General features: G+C 36.9%; 1 protein-coding gene across 4 annotated transcripts in view; it reads right to left on the bottom strand.

Moving 5' to 3' along the window:
- CTNNA3 (catenin alpha 3) overlaps positions 1-26,446 on the bottom strand; it is a 1,958,943-nt gene that overhangs the window by 1,621,209 nt on the left and 311,288 nt on the right. The window lies entirely within an intron of this gene.

The raw sequence follows: 26,446 nt of genomic DNA, 5'->3' as shown, positions 1-26,446 counted from the left end.
TTCTACAATCTAATTAATATTCACCAACTATGCTATTTATGAAACAAAGTAATATATCCAGGGAATGCAACTGCATGTAAGCAAAACTAAGCATATTAATGAGTGAAAAAAAATTTACAAAATAAGGCTAGGAAAAGTATGTACACAAAAAATAGTTTTTCCTCAAAACTGTACTCAAATATTGAGAACAGTTGGTGGATCCCATTTAATTGCTGGTTTTATAATAAAGCACATGCTTAAATTAGAGCAACAGTGTGAGCAGTCCGTGAGACCTCTGCCAACAACCACCTATGGCATCAATCTCTTATTTGAAAAGGAATTGAATGCTTCTTATTTCCATGTGCAAATGATTATGCAAGACCATGGAAAGTCTAGACCCATAAGCTTACCAATTTAATTAATTAAGTTCCAAAGTAATAACCAATTATTCTCTAAACATCTTGAGACTAACATTGATCTATTTATTCCTATTTACTTATGAATAGCAATAGAAGCTTATAAATTATCACCAAAATAGAGCATGCCACTAGAATGTGAGAAGAAAATTTCAAAATGTCTATTTTATCAAAAAAAAAAAAAGAAAGAAACCAAGCTTTACTGATATTTAACAGAGATTACAATGGCCACTTCCCTGTCTCTCAACTGTAAACAAGACAGCCACAAGATATGTAGAAGGAAACGAGAGGAGCTGGCTTTACAACACATTAGATAGTACCATGGTATGTATAGTCACAGTTAATTTATGGGTTATATTATCTAGTTTTAATCTATGCTAACCTTACAAAATAGAAAAATTTTTTTAATATTCTTGCAAAGAGAAACTGGACTGAAATTATACTAAATATAAGCAAAGTATATGAAATTAAGAAAACAATGCATGAACACAAATAAAGTTCAACAAAGAAACATAAACTATTAAAACACACACAAGAATAGAAATCCTAAAGTTAAAAAATGATGCTTAAGAATTGATATTTTTGAACTGTGGTGTTGGAGAAGACTCTTGAGAGTCCGTTGGACTGCAAGGAGATCCAACCAGTCCATTCTAAAGGAGATCAGCGCTGGGTGTTCTTTGGAAGGAATGATGCTGAAGCTGAAACTCCAGTACTTTGGCCCCCTCATGCGAAGAGTTGACTCATTAGAACAGACTCTGATGCTGGGAGGGATTGGGGGCAAGAGGAGAAGGGGACGACAGAGGATGAGATGGCTGGATGGCATCACTGACTCGATGGATGTGAGTTTGAGTAAACTCCAGGAGTTGGTGATGGACAGGGAGACCTGGTGTGCTGCAATTCATGGGGTCGCAAAGAGTCGGACATGACTGAGAAACTGAACTGAACTGAACTGAACTGAGTTGAAGAATTAAATAGGAAATTTTCACTGCTGATTCAATTAAGTAGAAGAATTATTGACCTAGAATAGAGTTCATCTGAAATATCCAGTCAGAGAAGCAAAAATAAATAATTGTAAAATGTTAACAATGTCTACATGAATCATGAGATATCATTAAAATAAACAATTTATATACTGTTGGAGTCATGGGAGAAGAAAGGAGCAGAAAACTTACTTAAAGAAATAATGGCTGAGAACTTCCCAAATCTGAGAAGAAACTGGACATCTGAGTTCGTGAAACTAACAATCAAACCCAAAATTTTAACCCAAAATCATACTCTTCAAGACATATTATAACAAAACTGTCTAAAATCAAACACAAAGGGAGAATTTTTAAAGCAACAAGAGAAAAAATAGTTGCTCACATATAAAGGAACCCCCAAAAGGCTATCAACAAAATTCTCAGCAGAAACCTTGCAGGTCAGGAAAAAGTGGGATAATATATTCAAAGTGCTAAAAGAAAAAACTGCCAGCCATGAATATTTTACCTGGAAAATTACTTTCAGAAATAAAAGAAAGATAAAGACTCTAGCAAACAAACAAAAGCTGATTATCCATCAGTTGAACCTTGAAAGATATGTAAGGTGGCTAATGTCACCTAATGAAAAGAGACCAGGGATGCTGCTAAAATCCTACAATGCACAACACAGTCTTCAAAGTAAAAAAAAATTATCCAACACTAAATGTTGAAGAAAAGCTATAACCAACCTAGGCAGCATATTAAAAACCAGAGACATTACATTGCCAACAAAGGTCTGTCTAGTCAAGGCTATGGTTTTTCCAGTAGTCATGTATGGATGTGAGAGTTGGACTATAAACAAATCTGAGCACCGAAGAATTGATGCTTTTGAACTGTGGTGTTGGAGAAGACCCTTGAGAGTCCCTTGGACTGCAAGGAGATCCAACCAGTCCATCCTAAAGGAAATCAGTCCTGAATATTTATTGGAAGGACTGATGCTGAAGCTGAAACTCCAATACTTTGGCCACCTAATGCTAAGAACCAACTAATTGGAAAAGACCCTGATGCTGGCAAAGATTGAAGGCGGGAGGAAAAGGGGATGACAGAGGATGAGAAGGTTGGAGGCATCATCGATGTGATGGACATGAGTTTGAGGAGGTTCTGGGAGTTGGTGATGGACAGGGAAGCCTGGCGTGCTGAAGTCCATGGGGTCACAAAGAGTTGGACATGACTGAGCAACTGAACTGAACTGAGATGTTGACAGCTCTGAGGTTGAGAAATCCTATCCTAATGAAAAGGATACTCCTCTATCTTAAAAAGAGTCTATCATATGTTAATTAGAAATGCTTTTGGCTAGCAAAACTTGAAACAAATGATGGTTAATTTTACTGCAATCAAATGTATTAAAAAAAAAAAAAGACTGCCCACAGTTTAACCTCAAAGGGTAATAGCCTCAAGGTCACAAAGTGGCTGCTATAGCTACAGACATCACTACCACATTCAAGGAGAAAGCTCTGAGCACTAGCCACATCTGTGCCTTTTATCAGGAAAGCAAAACCTAGTATCTCATGGTGCAGATCTACCTTTTAGAGATTTTGTAGACAATTTAAAAAGCAGCACATGCTTCTTTAATTGGACAACCGGTCACACATTCTGCTTTACATTATGTCGTCATAAGATATTAAGTTAGGAAGTGAACAAAAGGAACTGGTAAGCCAAATACCTCTCTTTCACTACAGAGTGAGAGAGAAAATAAAAAACTATTGATCAGAGACTAACAGTGAAAAATCTTGGAAACCCTCTTCAGGGAACACTGGGGAAAGCAGTTTAATTACAGACAACAATCTTAGCTGTTGGCAGGAAAAAGCATTCCTGACTAGCCTGCTGGGGTCCTTCAGAGATATTACAGTCTTGATAAGAGAAATTCAATATATGTCAAAGCTCAGAGATATATGTTAGAGCCCATAGGTACGATGCCTTTTGAATCTATACAAAGTCAATGATATAAATTCAAGAATTCTGACTTAATTTAAAATGAAAGAGGCATATTTGCAATCCAGTGTGCAGATAAAAGAGCCCTCTTCCTCTGGGGAAGCACATATCCTAAGCAGTCTAACATACTTTAATTTGGACTTCCGTTCGGTACATAAACAACACGCACCCTGCTGAACTTTATATAAGCCCCAGTAGATGTAATACATTCAGATTTTCAAATAGATCTAAAAAAATTCAACCACTGAGATTGCTGCTAAAAAGAAAACTTATGAACTAGAAAGCAAAATATGTGTACAGCAGCCTGTAGGGAGAAGAAAGAAGGTATCTATCAGAGGGAAATATTGAGAAGTTAGCATGAGGAAAGTTTGTTTAAACAATAGATTGACTTGGAACTAGCTGAAACCTCCCAGGTCTTTATAGTTTAGCATGTCAAGAGTGAGATGCTCTAGTTAATTTCATATGATAAACTTGAACTTCACATCTTAATACTTTTCTTTTTTTTTTTTAGCATTTTTCTTTTTTTTTTTTATTTCAAAGAAAATTTTCTTTAGATTAACAATTAACAACTGCTTAAAGTAAAGGTTCTGGAAATTTTCAGATAAATTATTTTCAAACTCTTGAAGGTTGCTAAAAACTAAGGTTCAAAATTTATGTTCAATCTATTCTTTTTGTGCAAAAAGGCATTATTTTATAGAATTCTCTGTGCTCTTTAGGGCTTCCCTCGTGGTTCAGTGGTAAAGAATCTGCCTGTCAATGAGGAGACACAGGTTCAATCCCTGGTCCAGAAAGATGCCCTGTGGAAGGAAATGGCAACCTGCTCCAGTATTCTTACTTGGAAAGCCCCCCACAGGAGCCTGGTGGTCTACAGTCCATGGGATCTCAAAGAGTCAGACACAACTTAGCAACTAAACAACAACAACTATGCTCTTATCATGTATGAAACGAGTCGCCAGTCCAGGTTCGATGCAGGATACTGGATGCTTGGGGTTGGTGCACTGGGACGACCCAGAGGGAAGGTATGGGGAGGGAGGAGGGAGGAGGGTTCAGGATGGGGAACACAGGTATACCTGTGGCGGATTCATTTCAATAGTTGGCAAAACTAATACAATATTGTAAAGTTTAAAAAGAAAATAAAATTAATTAAAAAAAATAAAATAAAATGTATTTAGCTAGTACTGCAATAAGTAGGATACAAGGGAAGCTTCTTTGGGGCATTTCGGGCTGTGAATGGGTAACTGGGTAACTATGAGAAGCACCAGATGCACTGCCGTTAATTAAATTCTATTGTCATTTGCCCACAATAACAAATGCAGAGCTTTGTTTGGGTATTTATGCAATAACTCGGAGAAGGCAATGGCACCCCCACTCCACTACTCTTGCCTGGAAAATCCCATGGACGGAGGAGCCTGGTAGGCTGCAGTCCGTGGGGTCGCTGAGTTGAACACGACTGAGCAACTTCCCTTTCACTTTTCACTTTCATGCCTTGGAGAAGGAAATGGCAACCCACTCCAGTGTTCTTGCCTGGAGAATCCCAGGGATGGGGAGCCTGGTGGGCTGCCGTCTATGGGGTCCCACAGAGTCGGACACGACTGAGCGACTTAGCAGCAGCATGCAATAACTATGCCTCAACCATTTAAAAGGAACCTAAAAGGACACATCTAGGGCATGCAAATACAAAATTTGACCTTTTGCAAAAAACACTCACTGCGTACATAAATATATAAAATATTTTAAGTATGTTTAAAATTGCAGTATGAATAAGTGAGAGTCGTGTCCAACTCTTTGAAACGCCATGGACTGTACAGTTCATGGAATTCTCCAGGCCAGAATACTGAAGTAGGTAGCCTTTCCCTTCTCCAGGGTATCTTTCCAACCCAGGGATTAAACCCAGGTCTCCCACATTGAAGGCATATTCTTTACCAGCGTAGCCACCAGGTAAGCCCAAAATTGCAGTTTATTAGTAAATTATTATAAATTCACTACTAGCCTAATTCTGTCCTATTATTTTTTAAAATAATTTAAAGGCCACACTGTATAGCAAAATGAACAAAAAACTAGGAGGCAAAATACCTGTATTTTGGTTCTAGTTTTAATCTTAGTAAGTCACTTATCCAACACCAAGTCAGATACCAAAGGAATATTTCATGTAGATAGGCACAAGAAAGGACAGAAATGGTATGGACCTAAGAAAAGCAGAAGATAGTAAGAAGAGGTGGCAAGAATACACAGAAGAACTATACAAAAAAGATCTTCATGACCCAGATAACCACGATGGTGTGATCACTCACCTAGAGCCAGACATCCTGGAGTGTGATGTCAAGTGGGCCTTAGAAGAATCACTGAACAAAGTTAGTGGAGTTATGGAACTCCAACTCAGTTATTTCAAATCCTAAAAGATGATGCTGGCAAAGTGCTGAACTCAATATGCCAGCAAATTAGGAAAACTCAGCAGTGACCAGTTTTCATTCTAATCCCAAAGAAAGGCAATGCCAAAGAATATTTGAACTACTGCACAATTGCACTCATTTCATATGCTAGCAAAGTAATGTTCAAAATCCTTCAAGCTAGGCTTCAACTGTATATGAACCAAGAACTTGGAGATGGAAAAGCTGGATTTAGAAAAGGCAGAGAAATCAGAGATCAAATTGCCAACATCCGTTGCATCACAGAAAAAGCTAGAGGGTTCCAGAAAAACATCTACTTCTGCTTCATAGACTACGCAAAAGCATTTGACTGTGTAGATCACAACAAACTGGAAAATTCTCTTAAAGAGACAGGAATGTAAGACCACCTCACCTGCTTCCTGAGAAACCTGTATTCAGATCAAGAAGCAACAGTTAGAATTGGACATGGAACAAGGGACTGGTTCCAAATTGGGAAAGAAGTACATCAAGTCTGCCTATTGTCAACCTACTTATTTAAGTTATATGCAAAGTACGTCATGTGAAATGCTGGGCTGGATGAAGCTCAAGCTGAAGTCGAGATTGCCAGGAGAAATATCAATAAACTCAGATATGCAGATGACATCACCCTTATTGCAGAAAGCGAAGAAGAACTAAAGAACCTCTTGATGAAGATGAAAGACAAAACTCAACATTCAGAAAACAAAGATCATGACATCTGGTCCCATCACTTCATGGCAAGTAGATGGAGAAACAATGGAAACAATGATAGACTTTATATTCTTGGGCTCCAAAATCACTGTGGACAGTGACTACAGCCATGAAATTAAAAGACGCTTGCTCCTTGGAAGAAAAGCAATGACAAACCTAGACAGAGTATTAAGAAGCAGAGACATTACTTTGCCTGCAAAGATCCATATAGTCAAAGCTATGGTTTTGCCAGTAATCATGTACAGATGTGAGAGCTGAACAATAAAAAAGGCTAAGCACTGAAGAACTGATGGTTTCAAACTGTGGTTCTGGATAAGACTCTTGAAAGTCCCTTGTACAGCAAAGAGATCAAGCCAGTCAATCCTAAAAGAAATCAATCCTGAATATTCATTGGAAGGACTGATGCTGAAGCTGAATGAAGCTCCAGTACTTTGGCCAACTTATGCAAACAGTCAACTCATTGGAAAAGACCCTGACACTAGGAAAGATTGATGGCAGGAGGAGAAGGGGACAACAGAGGATGAGATCATTAGAGGGCAGGAGGAAAAGGGGACAACAGAGGATGAGATCGTTGGATGGCATCACTGACACAAAGAACATGAGTTTCAGCAAGCTCTGGGAGATGATGAACAACAGGGAAGCATGGTATGCTGCAGTCCATGGGGTTGCAAAGAGTCAAACATGACTCAGCAACTGAGCAACAACAAAGTCATTTAAAACTTAAAATCAGTTTCAACCTGTGAAAAATGAAGATGATGTAGCCTGCTTGCCTAATTCACAGGGCAGCTGTTTATAATTATATGCTAAACCCTCAGGAAAGTATTTAAAACTTGTATCCCTTCATACAAAGATATTATTAATATGAATAAATGCAAATATGAATATAGGATGTGGGGGAAAATGGTGGAAAAAAGGAGTTGAAAGTATATTTAGAAATCATCACATGAACATGATGAACAGCAACATGCTTCTTTTCCCAAAGGAAAAGCAGGAACAAGTTCAGATTTTTAAAAGCTCCTTTTCACATTTTCTCTTTAAATGGGGTCTGTTTGTGACAGGTCCAAACTTAGTACAAACCACTTGATCAAAATAAGAAATCCAAGACTTTAGAGAACAAAGATAAAAATCTTAAATCCTAAGTGGAGCACAGAATTAGTCTGCAGAGCAAACAGAACATTATATAAGAGAGGCAATTCGTCTATTGTCAAATTAACCTGATTTCCAGCCAAGGCAATGTTCTTTTGAAATATGCTAAAGATGAAATGCTAAGAATCTGAGAGGTCTTACCAATTTTTGGAATATTATATTTTTATTTAAAATGGACCAGATAAAGTTCTCAAGTCTAAGAAACTCCAAGATACAATATCAGAAGGAAAAAAAAAAAAAAGAGGGAACATGCTGTAACCTCTGAAAAAGGGATGAAAACGAAAGTCAAGTAGAAACTTTTCACAAAAGACTACTATTCAATGAATAAAATAATATGCTAGAAACTAACCATAGTCTTCTAAGAGGCAACAGTGCAAAGGAAGACTGATGAGCTGCATGTAAAAATTAACTCAACAGATACTCATTAAGTTAGTACCTAAAATAATATCTAAAATATTGTATGTTTTGGGTGAGAAGGTGTTATGATCTATGATCCCCACCACACTCATGAAGTACTAAAAGACCAATTTTTTTATAACTAAGGAAAAGTTTAATATACTCAAGAATCTAAATGAATGGTATATATGCTATACCCACAAATGTTTCAACATTTGCTAATGAGTGTCAAGGGCAGTCAGGAAGATGAAGATAGTTTGGAATACCTAGGAAAGTCTGCATGTAAAAGTGGAGGCCAGAAACAGAGGAATTAGAGGATTGGTATGACCTAGGAAGGTGGAAAAGCAACTACTGTCACAAGAGCCTTACACATTTGTGGTCTTAGAGAAGGGAAATCCTTAAGGGATTGCTTTCAATGCACACCTTTCTTTTTTCATTTGAACATTTGAGAGGCTCAAGTGTGTTAGCAGAGGTCACTATGAATCATCATCAAGAATTAGAATCCTAAAACCTTGGTGTTTTGGAGTACCAAATACCAAATCCATTAACCTGACCTCAAGCTCCCAGTCTAGGATCCCCCCCTTATCTATGGGGGACACATTCCAAGACCCCCAGTAGATGCCTGAAACTGAAAATAGTACCGAAACTAACATATAGTTTTTTTTACTATACATACACACCTAATTTATATACCAGGAATAGGAAGAGATTAATATTAACTAATAATAAAATAAAACAATTATAACAATATACTTTAATAAAAGTCACAGTAGATCTTAGCAACCTCAGATTTTTTTCCTCTTCTTTCTTTCTCACTTTCATCTTCTCACTAAAAGGAAGCATGTTACAGCTTCCCTTTGGCATATCCAAATTGCCATTATCATTATTCTTGTGTTTTATGGTCCTTGAAAAGTGAAAAGTGCAAGTGTTAGTTACTCTGTCATGTCCAACTCTTTGTGACCCCATGGACTGTAGCCAGCCAGGCTCTTCTATCCATGGAATTCTCCAGGCAAGAATACTGGAGTGGGTAGCCATTCTGTTTCCCAGGGGACCTTCCTGATCCAGGGATCAAACCCAGGTCTCCAGGATTGCAGGCAGATTCTTTACTGCCTGAGTCACCAGGGAAGCACGTTTGGAGTCCTTATTAAGTGAAATAAAGGTTACTTGAACACGAGATCTGCAATATTGCAACAGTCAATCTGCTAACCAAGACACCTACTAAGCAACTAGGGGGCAGGTAGTTTATACAGCATGGAAACACCGGACAAAGGAACGATTTACCCCCAAGGTGAGTCAGAGTGGAAAAGTGCACAGATTAATCCCACTACTCAGATCAGCATGCAATTTAAAACTTGTGAATCATTTATTTCTGCAGTTTTTCTTTTAATAGTTTTAGATCAAAGTTTACCACAGCTAACTGAAATGGCCAAAAGCAAAACCATGGGTAAGGGAGACTACTGTACTATGGTTCTGATGAGTGTCTCTCCTCCCCTTGAATACCTCCCAGAACTCACAATTTCATGAAGCAATCAACTCCCCACTTTGTTTCAGAATATTTCACAGATAGGAATTGAAAGCCTCATAGAATTTGAAGTATACAGACAAATATCCCAAGTTTCTATCCACAAAAACACTGAAAATTCAAGGAGAAACATCTGAATTATAAAATGAAAGAATTTCACATAATCTTTAGTTTTCAAAGCTAGTCAATCTGTAAGGAAACTAAAACCCAGACTTGCCTAGGGTCACAAAGCAATTTAGTGGCAGAACCTGGTCTAGAAATTCAATCTCCTGCTTCTTAAAACCTTACAATATGTATTAACAGTCCCTTATACTCTAATCCAAAGGAGTCTATTTTGTGTTCCATATCAAGAACTAGATACTTTGTTTCACAGCCCTTATGGTTAAAAAAAAAAAAAAAAAAAAGTATTATATCTCTTGAGATTTGTTTCCCTTCCTTTATGTATTATAATTCTTTCAAATAAAGCAAGGTCAACAGCTACTTTATGTAGCTCTAAAAATTGTAAGAGGTTAATTGGAAGATCTGACTCAAAGCTTAAGCTAAATATACCACCCCCTCCACAAACCACCACCCTTGCCCTTGCTATCTTTCATATAAAAATTATACATTTTAACTTCTGTTATCCATGCACTCTCTGCCCATGGATATCACATGCAGAACATACATATGGAAATTCTACAGATTCATTTCCACATAACACTTTCAAAGGAAATAGTGCAATCATTGGGTGCTTTCTAGAATTGAAAACACTCGCTCAGAAATAGAACCTCTAGCACTATGTGCGGAGAAGGCAATGGCACCCCACTCCAGTACTCTTGCCTGGAAAATCCCATGGACGGAAGAGCCTGGTAGGCTGCAGTCCGTGGGGTCGCTGAGTTGAACACGACTGAGCGACTTCACTTTCACTTTTCACTTTCATGCATTGGAGAAGGAAATGGCAACCCACTCCAGTGTTCTTGCCTGGAGAATCCCAGGGACGGGGGAGCCTGGTGGGCTGCAGTCTCAGGGGTCACAGAATCGGACACGACTGAAGCAACTTAGCAGCAGCAGCAGCACTATGTAACATGTGAAGCTCCACTAATTAACCACTGCCCTACTGCCTTGTTTTATTTTCCTTTTTGGTGGGATCAATTGGTAAAATATTGCTATCTAGCTGTGATATCAATATCTATCCATCATACCCATACATTCATTGGAAGTTCTCTGGTAACTACTTTAATACTTAAAATTGTTAAGTTAGTTTACTTAAACTACATCCAATGACAGATGGGTCATTAAAAAGCCTTCATAGACAGAAGCTTATCCACTGACAGTTCATCAAAAGCCAATATTAGTTTCTTTTATACCACCTTTTGAATTAATTAAACAGAGTTAGAAATGGAGGTTTTCATCAACCATCTGAGTCTCTCAAGTTTTTCAGGATGCTTTGTCTAGTTAATTCTTGCAATGTCTTATAAAGGGAGTGCAATCATTTCCACAATCAAAGGATCCCTGCCAACACAGAACCCAAGGCACTGAATCCTTAGACACAGTGCTTACTTGGTACACTTTAAGAAAAAAATTTAATGAAATTGTGTTTATCAATTTTCCTATTTTTATCAATTTATCTTATTTTTAAAAGATTTAAAGCAATGCATGATAAATGCATACATAAAATAAAAATTAAAACAACAATAAACTAAAATTCAACTAATGAAGTTATGTGACAGAAATTGTATTAGAAAACCTTAGTTTGTAAGAGCTTCCCAGGTGGCATTAGTGGTAAAGAACCCACCTACCAATGCAAGAGACCTAAATGACACAAGCTCAATCCTTGGGTCTGAAAAATCCCCTGGAGAAGGGCATAGCAACCCACTCCAATATTCTTGCCTGAAGAAGCCCATGGATAGAGGAGCCTGACAGACTACAGTCCAGAGGTTGCACAGTCGGATATGACTGAAGCAATTTAGCACAAACTATTAATCTCCAAGGTTTAACCATGAACTCCCTGGTAACAGAGCTCTCATCACCTGCTGAGCATGGATACATTTGTTTTTTGCTCTATATACATTTATATATACATGCCTCTGTGAGAAGATAGTTGCAGTGTAATGGCAAAGTATGAATTGTTCACTTCATTCTTGAAACTGTATTCCTTACTTCGCTTAACATTATACTTCTTAATAAATTTACTCTCTTATTAAACATTAATTGTCCTTAATTTTTAATGTACTGGATGATTTGTTTAAAACATATTTCTAAACAGGAAGTATAATGTTTTAATTTATTCCTTCACCTATTTATTCAATGACAACCAATACAATCAGGACCTACCTCAACTTTACATGCATTATGCTCACAACAGGGCTTTCCTGGTGGCTCAGAAGGCAAAGAATCTGCCTACAATGCAGAAGACCAGGGTTCGATCCCTAGGTCAGGAAGATCCCCTGGAGAAGGGAATGGCAATCCACTTCAGTATTCTTGCCTGGAGAATCCCATGGACAGAGAAGCCTGGTGGGCTATAGTCCACGGGTTGCAAAGAATTGGACATGATTGAGTGACTAACACTTTTCACCTCATGCTCACAACAGTCCAGGAAAGAAATTATTACTGTACCCACTTTATGACTGAGGAAACTAAAACTCAGAGAGAGGTTATACTAATAAGGAGCAGAGTTGGAATTTGAACTCTTTTGCTTAATTACAAATTAGTATTCTCACTACTACATGATGCGAGTTCTCGTAACAGTACTAACTGATCATGTGTTAGGCACCAAAACCAACTCAAAAGCTAATATAAAATTAGAATCAAAACTAGAATATGAGCCTGAGATTTTAAGATGATACTCCACTTAACCTCACTACCATAACTACAGCTATGGCAGATACATCTTGAAAGTCAGTGACTAGTTACCAATAAATTCAAATATATAGTCAGCCAATAGATATGTACTATAAATGTCAGCAGCATGCAAAGCATTGAATATATCAACTAAAGCAAAAATAAACCACTTATACCATCTAAAAGTGATGTTCATTAATCAGAGACAGAAGCAATGTGGAGGTAAAAACAATCTGTAGGTTTTTAAAATTTTTCTTCCAGCTTATTGGAGAATTTATGTTCCACCCAGTATCAGAATAGCTTTCCTGACTTATTTCTAAGTCAGGATTAATGCTTTAATATTAAGGACCACTAACTGGTTCCTTACTCTTTGCACCATTAAATTCTACAGAATTAAGATAAATCTACACTTGTGTAAGATACATTGCTATTTTGCTCCTCATCATTATGTATATATTTATACATCACTTTGTATCAGAAAGGCTACAGAGTGCCTTATAGGAATACATAAAACACAAATTAGCACAATTAAAAATTGATTGAAAGAAAAATTAAAGGTGAAGACAAAGTGAGTGACATATTACTGAAGTGGGCTATATATTTGGCTTTCTTTTCAGCAAATAACTTGAAATTGGAAAACTTATAACTTAACAGAATGTACAAATCCAAGGAGTTTTTTCATTGCTTTAGAGAAATAGAGTTATTCTTGGTATTAAGATGTTCTGGTGATTTCTCCAAAATTTCTTAAAAAGTTTATGTGAACTAATAAACAATTATCTTCATTCACACAATACATGAAATAATATTTTCACAGGTCTGGTTTTTATTGTTCTCAGAATAAAAGAAAAGTATTGTTTCATGCTTGTAATCTTCTAGATCCTCTAACAGAATAGATTACTATTTGTGCAACAAACTGTCAGGCCCGCCTCCATTATACAGGCTTAGAGAGAAGGAAAACTAAAATATAGCCCTGAGATTGGGTTCATCTATTTAACAGAACTAAGAGAGAAAAGGGAAGAAATATAGGGCATTTGTATGAACTGGGTTACAGAAAGAGCTTTCTGGTAGCTTATACCACTAAGAGAGAAAAATTCTATAGCTGCTACATATGGGAGATTTCAGAGAAGGCAATGACAACCCACTCCAGTACTCTTGCCTGGAAAATCCCATGGATGGAGGAGCCTGGTAGGCTGCAATCCATGGGTTCGCTAAGAGTCAGACACGACTGAGCAACTTCACTTTCATTTCACTTTCATGCATTGGAGAAGGAAATGGCAACCCACTCCAGTGTTCTTGCCTGGAGAATCCCAGGGACGGGGAGCCTGGTGGGCTGCCATCTATGGGGTCGCACAGAGTCGGACACGACTGAAGCGACTTAGCAGCAGCAGCATGGGAGATTTTGAAAATGATAAATTGAGAAAAAATATTTAAGAAGCCTTTACTTTGTTATATACAATTATTCCCCTTTGGCTGTCTGATAAGACAAAGTAGTAAAGATTTAAATTTACTTTCAATGATTGTGCATGCCACTTTGTTGTTTCTTTGAATGTGAAATGCTACTAAAACAGGGCATGAGATGGCTAACTTTATGCAACTTACATTTTAATGACCTCAGTATAGTATTCTAGCATCCCAGACCTCCTGTGGTTCCAACCATCTGCCCACTGTCTCACAGTGGACAAGAAGGGACTTCTCTCCATCTGTCCAGAATCCACTTATGCAAGAAAAAGACTTTTTAAATTTTTTTAGACTCTAGAAGTTTTCTTTCAAAACCAACAAAGGACATAATGGGGAAATTTGGACCAATAAGACCACGTGCACCAAATATCAGTTTTGAGGTGTCTCAAATCTTTATAGAGACTTTATAGACAACCTCTTGGTAATCAGATATTGGTTATCGTAGTGATTTTAAGCCTTATTCACAAACTTTCATAAGCTAAAGCTTGCAGTATTACCCTTTGTAAAAATTCATATGTGTGAATTCATATTTCTAACATACCGTTAGAAACACTAGTTTGAATGAAAAAGAAATAATTTACTGAACAGTTCTCCAACTCTCCACCCATTCTTACTGCTTCCCCACTCCACTCTTCAAAACCAAGTCTACAAGTACAACCTGAGCACCCTGGGCCCCAGGCAGCACCACCATCAGGGCAAAACAGCTTTGCCCAAGAACCACATGCCCACAGAAGGTTTGACAGCAGGTGATATCATAATGACTGGTTGAAACACACCTTGCACAGTCTCAAAAATAACTTTAGGGGTGCTGGAGGACAGCAGCTGTACAAATGGAGTCTATAAACCTTTGCAACAGATATTTAATACCCATGTGGTCTCCTCGATACACCTAGGGTAGTAAGGGGATATCTAAATCATATACAAAGTGGAAACAATATCACCTGACCTGCTATGTCTCCACATTGCTTTTAAGATTTAAAGATAAAATGCAGACAAAGGCACTCAAAAAATATAACAAACAATATAAGTACAAGGTAATGTTATAACCAACTTCCAAATTTTAAAAAATTACTTATCAATGAAGTAACTTACTAACATATTTTAAATAATTACTTGCTGACAAAGGTCCATCTAGTCAAAGCTATGGTTTTTCCAGTAGTCACGTAGGGATATGAGAGTTGGACTATAAAGAAAGCTGAGTGCCGAAGAACTGATGCTTTTGAACTGTGGTGTTGGAGAAGACTCTTGAGAGTCCCTTGGACTTCAGGGAGATCCAACCAGTCAATCCTAAAGGAAATCAATCCTGAATATTCATTGGAAGGACTGATGCTGAAGCTGAAACTCCAGTACCTTGGCCACATGATGCGAAGAACTGACTCATTGGAAAAGACCCTGAGGCTGGGAAAGATTGAGGGCAGAAGGAGAAGGGGACGACAGAGGATGAGATGGTTGGATGGCATCACCGACACGATGGACATGAGTTTGAGCAAGCTCGGGAATTGGTGATGAACAGCAAGGCCTGGCGTGCTGTGGTCCATGGGGTCGCAAAGAGTCAGACATGACTGAGTGACTGAACTGAACTGAACTTATTGATTGGTTTCAATGTTAACATTGAATGAATGTCTAAATTGTCATGCACTGTAGGGAAGGTGCTCCTAAAAATATATAACTTATTTGGAGACCCATGCATTCTTATTTTTTATATCCAGACACTGAATTTCATTTTATTTATTTATGTTTGACCCTGTCCTCAGCTATTAGAAATTCTTCTGAGCAGAAATATCCCCTATACAGCCCTTACATCACACACAAGTCTCAGGCTCCACAGCCCCCTACATGTCCATCTCTATCTTCCCTGTCAACATGCCATCCTTCCTCTCCTCTCTTTAGATGGCAAAATGACCCTTCCTCATATTCTTTTACTTTAAGATCTAACTTCAATACTTGTTTGAACTGTGTCAAAGGGTACAGCCCTTACATCACACACAAGTCTCAGGCTCCACAGCCCCCTACATGTCCATCTCTATCTTCCCTGTCAACATGCCATCCTTCCTCTCCTCTCTTTAGATGGCAAAATGACCCTTCCTCATATTCTTTTACTTTAAGATCTAACTTCAATACTTGTTTGAACTGTGTCAAAGGGCTTCATTAAACATCAGCAAAAGCAGATTGTATGATAAAATACACCTGAGAAAAGTAAGCATAAGGGAGAGAAAGAGCATTGGGAAACATCTTCTTAAAATACTGTAGGAAAAAGAGAGGTAAGAAGACCTATTTTAATCTCAATAGTCTTAATATATGTTTTGAAAACTGTGACAGTAAATGGAATATGAGAGTTTTCATTTACTTATGACTAAAACACTGAGGATGATAAAGGTAGAAAATAATGCCTATTACTTACAAATCACCTGATACTAAATAACAGGAAATCCAGTCACAGCACTAACATGAGTTCCACATAATGTATTTTTCAAAGCAAACCATAAATTTCTTTTTATTCATTCAACTCTGTTAAAAACATATAAAATTCTCATAAAGGTTAAGCATTTTCTCAGTCCTCATCCCAAATCCTCTACCCTGACTAACTATACTCCTTTAAGTCATCTAAAGTTCTGACCTGCAACGGGAAGCCTATTAACTAAATCAGCATGGGAGGTGGGCGTTGCTAGAAAAAAGCAGCTCATACCAGTGCTGTAAAATGCAGAAAATCTTTCATAAAATGAAAGAGAGCGTGGATATCTGTAAAAGGCATGAGTGCTTTGAAATATGCCTTAGGAATCTTAGCCCTTCACAATACCTACACATAGTTACCTTTTGGTAAGAAAAAGAGTAATTTTCCAAGATCTTAAAACATTCCTGCACAATACTGGCTAAGGTCATTTTGATCCACTATGACTCTGCCAGCTGTCACATTATAGTATCTATATTAGAATGATGATTCTCACCTCTAGGATATTAGTCAAACAGGATTCTGATTACTAACTCAAATAAAAATAAAGGGAGAGAGTATCAAGTATCCACAAAAAATTGTTTATAGTAACTATAGTTATACAGGTTATTTCTAGAGAAAGCTTATTCCCTAAGCCAATGTTTTTTTTGGCATTTTTTATTACTACGTGGCTCAAAAATGACTTTCATGCTCAGCAGGCACATAATAGGCAAAGAACTGATAAATTGAAAAGCTATCATAAGAATATAAAACAAAAATTCTATAAAAATTGGCTTATGTGTCCTAGCATGTCAAAAATATGATATACTGTCAGTTATTCACCACAAATAAAAATGAAAGTTGGAAGCATTATATTTTAATCCTGATTTTTACCCATATACAGCCCCCATATCTATCTTAAATGATACTTATGTGCAATATTTTCCCAAATATACATTTTATTAGTAGCTTTCCCTTAAACATGAAACAAAATCATAGCAGTTTCTCTTCACATTTAAAAAACTTGTTCAGTAAAAATATAACCAATGAAAAGTTTCTTCATAAAAATAAATCTAATTCTTAACCATAGGCTAATGACACTTAAAGGAATTGTTTTGTAAGTTGACCACCAGATAGGACATCTCTCCTAGACTGCAACACAAGGAGAAAAAAATCTAAAAGAGTGTTTGTTAGAAGAGGAAGTATAAGGGACACCACAGGAAGGAGTCATTTATAATCATTTTCTCCTTCAAGTAATTTAAAGCTGTGGACCAGGAGCCAGATGATGACAGGGGATATACTCCCCACTAAGTAAGAATTGAGATAACCATCTCTAATATAAGCAACACAGAAGTAATTGTTCTCATAAATCCGTTCACTGTGTTAATACAAAATACCAACCCTATGGTGCTGACAGCAGCAGGCAGGAAAATGGTAAAAAAATTAGATCTGGCACTTACACGTAAAGTTAGGTGAACATATCACAGTGATATCTATTTTGGAAGAATGCAAACAGAACTAGACAGAACCATGATGGAACAATTTTGGGAATTTGAAGAGCAGAAAATATTTTCAGATTACAACATAGATTCTAAATGATAAAATTACATTAGCAATAATAGGTAAGATTTTTTAACATTTACATTAAATCCATTATCCAACTTAATTCCCCAACATCTATACGTATCATATTATTTCTCTATTTTGCAAACAAGAAAACACAGGCTTTCAGGCTACATCTAGTCTAATGGCAGCACCACCCATCTTAGTTTTCATTTCAGAGACCTTTCCATGATCTCAAACTTCATATGTATATATCATACATATATATGCACACACAGAAAGAAAGGGAGATAAGTAAATGAATTTTTAACACTATTACTGTGTTAAAAAAATCAGAAAGTTATCTAAAGATAAATACCAACATTAACTCATAAACATCAGTTATTCAGAAAGGAAATAAAAGACGTGTCTAAGAAGACACAAAGTTCAAACTCAATTTGAACCTTGAGAAATAGAGTTACATATTTAAATATGTAATTTATTTGATATGAGACTATTCAAGAGAATATCAAAAATAAAATATTAAATATTTCAGAATTTTACTTAAAATTTTATAGATAATATCATTAGTATAGTATTATAATCATCATCTTAATAGAATTATCCTCCCAGCTATACAATTTTATTGTGTTTTATTACAAGTATGAGAAATTAATCTTTCTGAATTATTAAAGAGTAAAAAATATCACATGGTCAAATTTTAAAACATTATTATTACTTTCATAGAATCTTATCAGTATTTCTCATTAAACATGTCAACACACAATTGCTACACTCAACTGCCTAGACTCTGATTAAAATCTTAAATCATTTTATTGATAATTAAATAAAATTGCAGTTCTTGGCTAAGGCATTGAAGGTCCTCCAGTCTCTGACTCTTCCTAACTTTTTCAACACCATTTCCTACCCTGTGATCCAAATATGCTTAATACTTTATCTTTTTACACATGTATAGCTTCTTCCCTAAGGTTTTGTCCAACTGGAACACCTTCTATCATTTCTTGTTAAAATTGTGTGGGATCTTTAAGGCCAGCTAACATATTATGGCATTTCTGGTGGCTTCCCTGATCCTGTCAACTACAGAGGATCTCTTCCTCCATTAGAGCACCTACCAAAGTTTGACTCATGTCTCTGATAACTGTCATACCTCCTAACTATAAGCATCGTGATAACAGATTTTCAGATGTATCTCACATAACATTTATCATAGTGCCTGTGATCAAGTGTACATTCATGTGGTCTGCTTTTACTACAAAGTTGAAAAAAGTAGAGCTTATATCCTGACTAAAATTCTTGATGTCAAATAAACTCTGAATACATACTTCAAAACTTTCAAGACATCAATAAGAATTTTAACTCTGTTATGAGTACTTATCATTTATAACTAATTTGTTCCCATATCTAAAAATCTATTTCATCACCCACAAATGTTCTGTACCATGACAAGGTATGAAAAATAATTCTCTCATATTTTGAACAGGTTTGCTTTTAACAAATTTCACAAATAACTAAAAATCAGAAATAAGCTTATAGATACATTTATTGTGGCATCTTGTGTTGATCATGAGAATAACAAAATGAACAATTCACAGGAAAGTGGTCCCAGATATCAAATCCTGTCCCCCTATAAAGAGCACATCCTAACATCAATGGAATGAACACTTCAGGGAAAAGATGATATTGAGATCACACGATTTTATTTGGCTATCAAACAAAGGATTACTTGCAAGAGACAAAAAGGTTTAAGTCCTAATAAATAATATACCACTCAAATTTTTTTTTAATAACCCAAAAGTTATGCACACAAACAAGTTAAATTTAGTGTATATGTGCAATTGGTATAAGCATTTATACCACATTATTACTTACCAAAGTGCTGTCAGTAATATGAAATATAATACTCCAAAGGGTATTATCGGGATTTAATTTTATTGGACTTTTCTTTCACACTAAACCACAGAGGCTAAATTTCAATCACTTAGAAAAGAATTTCAGATTTAAAAAACAGACATATTTACAAATAAATTAAGAAACGGTCATTTAACTCTTTATTAACATCCTAAACTGTGAGAGTTTAGCTAATAATATGGCTCTGGACTACTGACATGTTTGTTTCAGATATAAAATTTTCACATAAATCATTCCTAGGCCAAAACAAATATTGAAAATATTTTTAAAAAATACAAATTACTAGTGGTCATCACATGGTAAAAACAGTGACATCATAATGGATAGTACAAAGCCAGGAATTATCAATACTAAAATTTACAAGAGTTCCAGAAAAACATCTATTTCATCTTTATTGAATACACCAAAGCCTTTGATGTGTGGATCACAACGAACTGTGGAAAATTCTTACAGAGATGGGACTACCAGACCACATTACCTGCCTCCTGAGAAATGTGTATGCAGGTCAAGAAGCAATAGTTAGAAGTGGACATGAAACAACAGACTGGTTCCAAATTGGGAAAGAAGTATGTCAAGGCTGTATACTGTCACCCTGCTTATTTAACTTATGTACAAAGTATATCATGGGAAATACCAGGCTGAATGAAGCACAAGCTGGAATCAAGATTTCAGGGAGAAATATTAGTAACCTTAGATACAAAGATGACACCATCTTTTTGGCAGAAAGCAAAGAAGAACTAAACAGCCTCTTGATGAAAGTGAAAGAGAGTGAAAAGTTGACTTAAAGCTTAACATTCAGAAAACTAAGATCACAGCATCTCTCCCATCACTTCATGGCAAATAGATGGGGAAACAATGGAAACAGTGACAGATTTTATTTTGGGGGGCTCCAAAATCACTGCAGATGGTGACTGCAGCCATGAAATTAAAAGACACTTGCTTCTTGGAAGAAAAGCTCTGACCAACCTAGACAGCATATTATAAAGCAGAGACATCACTTTGCCAGCAAAGGTCCATCTAATCAAAGCTATGGTTTTTCCAGTAGTCATGTATGGATATGAGAGGTGGGCTATAAGGAAAGTTGAGTGCTGAAGAATTGATGCTTTTGAACTGTGGTTTTGGAGAAGACTCTTGAGAGTCCCTGGGACTGCAAGGAGATCCACCCAGTCAATCCTACAGGAAATCAGTCCTGAATATTCATTGGAAGTACTGATGCTGCAGCTGAAACTACAATACTTTAGCCACCTGATATGAAGAGCCGACACATTGGAAAAGACCCTGATGCTGGGAAAGACTGAAGGCAGGAGTAGAAGGGGAGGACAGAGGATGAGATGGTGAGTGATGCCATCCAACCACCTCATCCTCTGTTGTCCCCTTCTCTTCTTGCCTTCAATCTTTCCCAGCATCAGGGTCTTTTCCAATGAGTCAGTTCTTCACATCAGGTTGCCAAAATATCGAAGCTTCAGCTTCAGCATCAGTCCTTCCTATAAATATTCAGGTTTGATTTTCTTTATGACTGACCGGTTTGATCTCCTTGCAGTCCAAGGGACTCTCAAGAGTCTTCTCCAGCACCACAGTTCAAAAGCATCAATTCCTTGGCGCTCAGCCTTCTTTATGGTCCAATTCTCACATCTGCACATGACTACTGGAAAAATCATAGCTTTGACTATATGGACTTTTGTCGGCAAAGTGATGTCACTGCTTTTTAATACACTGTCCAGGTTTTCACAGCTATTCTTCCAAGTAGTAAGTGTCTTTTAATTTCATGGCTTTAGTCACCATCTGCAGTGATTTTGGAGCCCAAGAAAATGAAAAATGACACTCTTTCCACTTTTCCCCATTTATTCGCCATGAAGTGATAGGACTGGATGCCATAATCTTCTTTTTTTGAATGTTGAGTTTTAAGTCAGCTTTTTCACTCTCCTCCTTCATCTTCATCCACAGGCTTTTTAGTTCCTCTTCACTTTCTGCCATTAAAGTGGTATTATCTGCATATCTGAAGTTGCTGATAGTTCTCCTGACAATGTTGATGTGAGTCATCCAGTCCAGTATTTCACACAATGTACTCTGCATATAAGTTAAATAAGCATGGTGACAATATGCAGCCTTGATGTACTTCTTTCCCAATTTGGAATCAGTCTGTTGTTCCATGTCCACTTCTAACTATTGCTTCTTGACCTGCATACACATTTCTCAGGAGGCAGGTAATGTGGTCTGGTAGTCCTATCTTTTTAAGAATATTCCCCAGTTTGCTGTGTTCCACATAGTCAAAGGCTTTAGCATAGTCAATGAAGCAGAAGCAATACTTTTTTAAATTTCCTTGCTTTGTGATCCAGCAGATGTTGGCAATTTGATCTCTGGTTCCTCTGCCTTTTCTAAATACAGATTGTACATCTTGAAGTTCTCAGTTCATATACTGCTGAAGTCTAGCTTGAAGGATTTTGAAAATAATCTTGATAGCATGTGAAATGAGTACAATTGTGCAGTAATTCGGAGAAGGCAATGGCATCCCACTCCAGTACTCTTGCCTGGAAAATCCCATGGATGGAGGAGCCTGGTAGGCTGCAGTCCATGGGATCGCTAAAAGTCGGACACGACTGAGCAACTTCACTTTCACTTTCATGCATTGGAGAAGGAAATGGCAACCCACTCATGTTCTTGCCTGGAGAATCCCAGGGACGGGGGAGCCTGGTGGGCTGCCGTCTCTGGGGTCGCACAGAGTCGGACACGACTGAAGCAACTTAGCAGCAGCAGCAGCAGCAGTGCAGTAACTGGAAAATCCTTTGGCATTGCCTTTCATTGGGATTAGAATGAAAACTGACCTTTTCCAGTCCTGTGGCCACTGCAAAATTTTCCAAATTTGCTGGCATACTGAGCGCTGCACTTTCACAGCATCATCTTTTAGGATTTGTGATAGCTCCACTGAAATTCCATCACCTCCTCTAGCTTTATTCATAAAATGCTTTCTAAAGCCCACTTGACTTCATACTCCAGGATGTCTGGCTCTAGGTAAGTCACCATACATCATGCTTATCTGGGTCATTAAGAGCTTTTTTGTAGAGTTCTTCTGTATATTATTGCCACCTCTTCTTAATCTCTTCTGCTTCTGTTAGGTCTTTGCTATTTTTGTCCTTTCTTGTGCCTATCTTTGCATGAAATGTTCCCTTGGCATCTCCAACATCATACTGTAGCTACAGGGAATAACTACAAATGGACATAGAAGTTCATTTTAGCGGTGATGAAAATGTTCCACAAATTGGATTGTAGTAAACAATGATGGGACTTCCCTGGTGGCTCAGACGGTAAAAGCATCTGCCTACAATGCAGGAGACCTGGGTTCAATCCCTGGGTTGGGAAGATCCCCTGGAGAAGGAAATGGCAACCCATTCCAACATTCTTGCCTGGAAAATTCCATGGACAGAGGAGCCTGGCAGGCTCCTCCCAGTCAATGGGGTCGCAGAGTCAGACACGACTGAGCGACTTCACTTCACTTCACTTCAAACGATGATGCTGTTCAAATGCTGCACTCAATATATCAGCAATTTAGAAAACAACAGTGGCCACAGGACTGAAAGAGGTCAATTTTCATTCCAATCCCAAAGAAAGGCAATGCTAAATAATATCAAAATTATGGTAAAATTGTGCTCATGTCACATGCTAATAATGTTATGCTCAAAATCCTTCAAGCTAGGCTTTAGTAGCATGTGAACTGAGAACTTCCAAATATTCAAAGTGGATTTAGAAAAGGGAGAGGAATTAGGGATCAACATCTGTCGGATCATAGAAAAAGCAAGGGAATTCCAAGGGGAAAAAAATCTGCTTCATTGGCTACAAGCTAGTAAAGTAATGCTCAAAATTCTCCAAGCCAGGCTTCAACAATACGTGAACCCTCAACTTCCAGATGTTCAAGCTGGTTTTAGAAAAGGCAGAGGAACCAGAGATCAAATTGCCAACATCCTCTGGATCATCGAAAAAGCAAGAGAGTTCCAGAAAAACATCTATTTCTGCTTTATTGACTATGCCAAAGCCTTTGACTGTGTGGATCACAACAAACTGGAAAATTCTTACAAAGATGGGAATACCAGACCACCTTAACTGTCTCCTGAGAAACCCATATGTAGATCAAGAAGCAACAGTTAGAACCGGACATGGAACAACAGACTGGTTCCAAATTGGGAAAGGAGTACGTCAAGGCTGTATATTGTCACCCTGCTATCCCTGTTTATTGAAGAATCAACTGTAATGTTTAATAAAGCTAAACTAAATGTTATGGCTTTCTGCCTTCATTAGTAAAGACAATGTACATTTAACAAGTCAGAAAATGCTTAAAAATAATTTTCTGTACAATGTTTCAATCAGTCCTCACAACTAGATAAGGTAGGAGGAGGGCATTATTAGCCCTATTTTACAAATGAGGAAACTGAGACAATGAGGAAACTGACTCAGATGTTAAATGACTTTATTTAAAATTCTATGTCTAATGGTTGGGAACTTGGACTAATCTAATAGTTGTTCCACTACACTACACTGTGTCTCCATCCACATAAAATGGAACTATGAAGACATTTAACAGCATAAATCTTAAATGAGTTATCTAATTAGATAGGATAGTGCCGAAATATGCATCACCCTTGCCTTCAAACCAAAAGAAGACACCTTTTCATTCTTCTATACAAGCCTCTAGAGTAATTTTGTCATCAATTACAAATAAATTAAAGTACTTTTTCACACTCGGGGAAGAATGTAAATGAATATCATCAGCAAAATAATTGGTCTTCAGCAATTTAGAAACCAATGTAAGTTTAATCTTTCCTTTGCCAGGGAACATATGTGCCAACTGAGACACTCCAGAGTTATGATTCAAATTTCATTATTTTATAAAAATAACAGTACAGTAGTTATATTCATAAAATTCTCTTCCTTTAATTAGGCACAAATTTAATGTACTAGTGTTCCTTCAGGGTTAAACAGGATACATTAAAAGCCAATATCAACTAACAAACTACCATTTTATTCTTAATAGTGAAAAGGCATTTAAATCTATTTGTGTAGTTTGTACTTTCAAACCCCTAAAACAAATTTTTAAAAAATTATCAAATTGTTGTAAAGATTATGCATGATGGTATAAATTTTCAAATTATTATTAAAATAGTGTCTGAAAACATCTAAATTATATATTATTTAAATTATAGTACAAAACCTTTGCAGGAATAAATTCATCTAATTTGTAACTGAAGAAGTAATTTGTTATGACAAGTGACTCACAAGGCAGATTCCCTGTATTCAAGTCTCAGCTCTGACTTTTCTAGCTGTGTGACTTTGTAAAGTAGTTAAACCTCTGTTTTACATCTGAAAATTATAATATTAGTATCTACCTCACACAGGTATTTCAGGAGTATTAAATGAGCTAATATGCATAAAACTAAGAATTTTGCTTCCAGTACACAATAGGTACATATTATCTTTATTTTCTCAGAGCACAGAGTGTTGTTATAAGACATTAAGCAAGTTAGTAAAATAGTTGACTCTCCCCTTCTTAACATTATAGGATATAATGTTTATTGTTCAGGGGTTAATAAGTCTAAGTTGAAATAAAGACTGCCTTTTTTCAATAGTTAAAAGTTTAGCTTTTGTTGTTTTTAAGAAAAGTAATTCTCACTTACTATAAAATAGTGAAGTATGCCACAGATACAGTGCACATGTGAATATCTCTGCTTCATAATGAAATAATATCACCTTTATCTCATAATTTTAGAACAGTGCCTGACAACTTCTCTTCACCAAAGATAGTCTAGGGAGTAGAAAAGGAAGAAGGTGAATTCCTCTTAATCATCTGAATCAAAAGTCATCTATAAAATCTATGGTACATGCTATGTGGATTGACACAAAAGACAAGGTTTTTGATTAATATTAAAGCAAAAGAACTAAAAACTTTGAATACCACTGATACTTTACAGGTTGAAGAAAGTTACATTTAATAGTGAGGAACATCATTATAACATGGAAATATTCTATTATAAATTCGGTCTTAGAGATTTTTCCCTATAATTATAATTTCATGGCTATCTCATGAAGTTAATGTCTTCTACAATCTAGTATTTCATTGTTTGTTTGTTTTTTAACAGACCAACCTCATCTGTTCTAACATCTTCATAGATTACGTTTGAAGAGTAAACATGCCTCTGCTGCTGCTGCTGCTAAGTCGCTTCAGTCGTGTCCGACTCTGTGCGACCCCAGAGATGGCAGCCCACCAGGCTCCCCCATCCCTGGGATTCTCCAGGCAAGAACACTGGAGTGGGTTGCCATTTCCTTTTCCAATGAATGAAAGTGAAAAGTGAAAGTGAAGTTGCTCAGTGGTGTCCAACTCTTCACAACCCCATGGACTGCAGCCTACCAGGCTCCTCCATCCATGGGATTCTCCAGGCCAGAGTACTGGAGTGGGTTGCCATTGCCTTCTCCGAAACATGCCTCTAGTAGAACAATATTATCAGCTTCAAAAGCCTAACCACAAGCACCCCTTCCCATAATCACATGAGGATTAAGAAGACTCATCTACACCCCATGAGTTTTGTTTTTTTAGGAACATTAAGCACTCACTTTACACAACAAGCCTTCTCTGGGTTTCTTTAATAACTGAATGTTGATTTTTCATAAATCATGTTTTTCATCACCTAATGAAAGAAGTTGATCAGATTAGTAAGACTTTCCTGATACAGATACTTCCTCCTAGTCTTTCTAAACTCTCC

The sequence above is a fragment of the Bos mutus genome, chromosome 28 (genome assembly GCF_027580195.1).
Source record: "Bos mutus isolate GX-2022 chromosome 28, NWIPB_WYAK_1.1, whole genome shotgun sequence".
Taxonomy (NCBI): domain Eukaryota; kingdom Metazoa; phylum Chordata; class Mammalia; order Artiodactyla; family Bovidae; genus Bos; species Bos mutus.
This window is presented reverse-complemented; position numbering and strand designations above follow the sequence as displayed.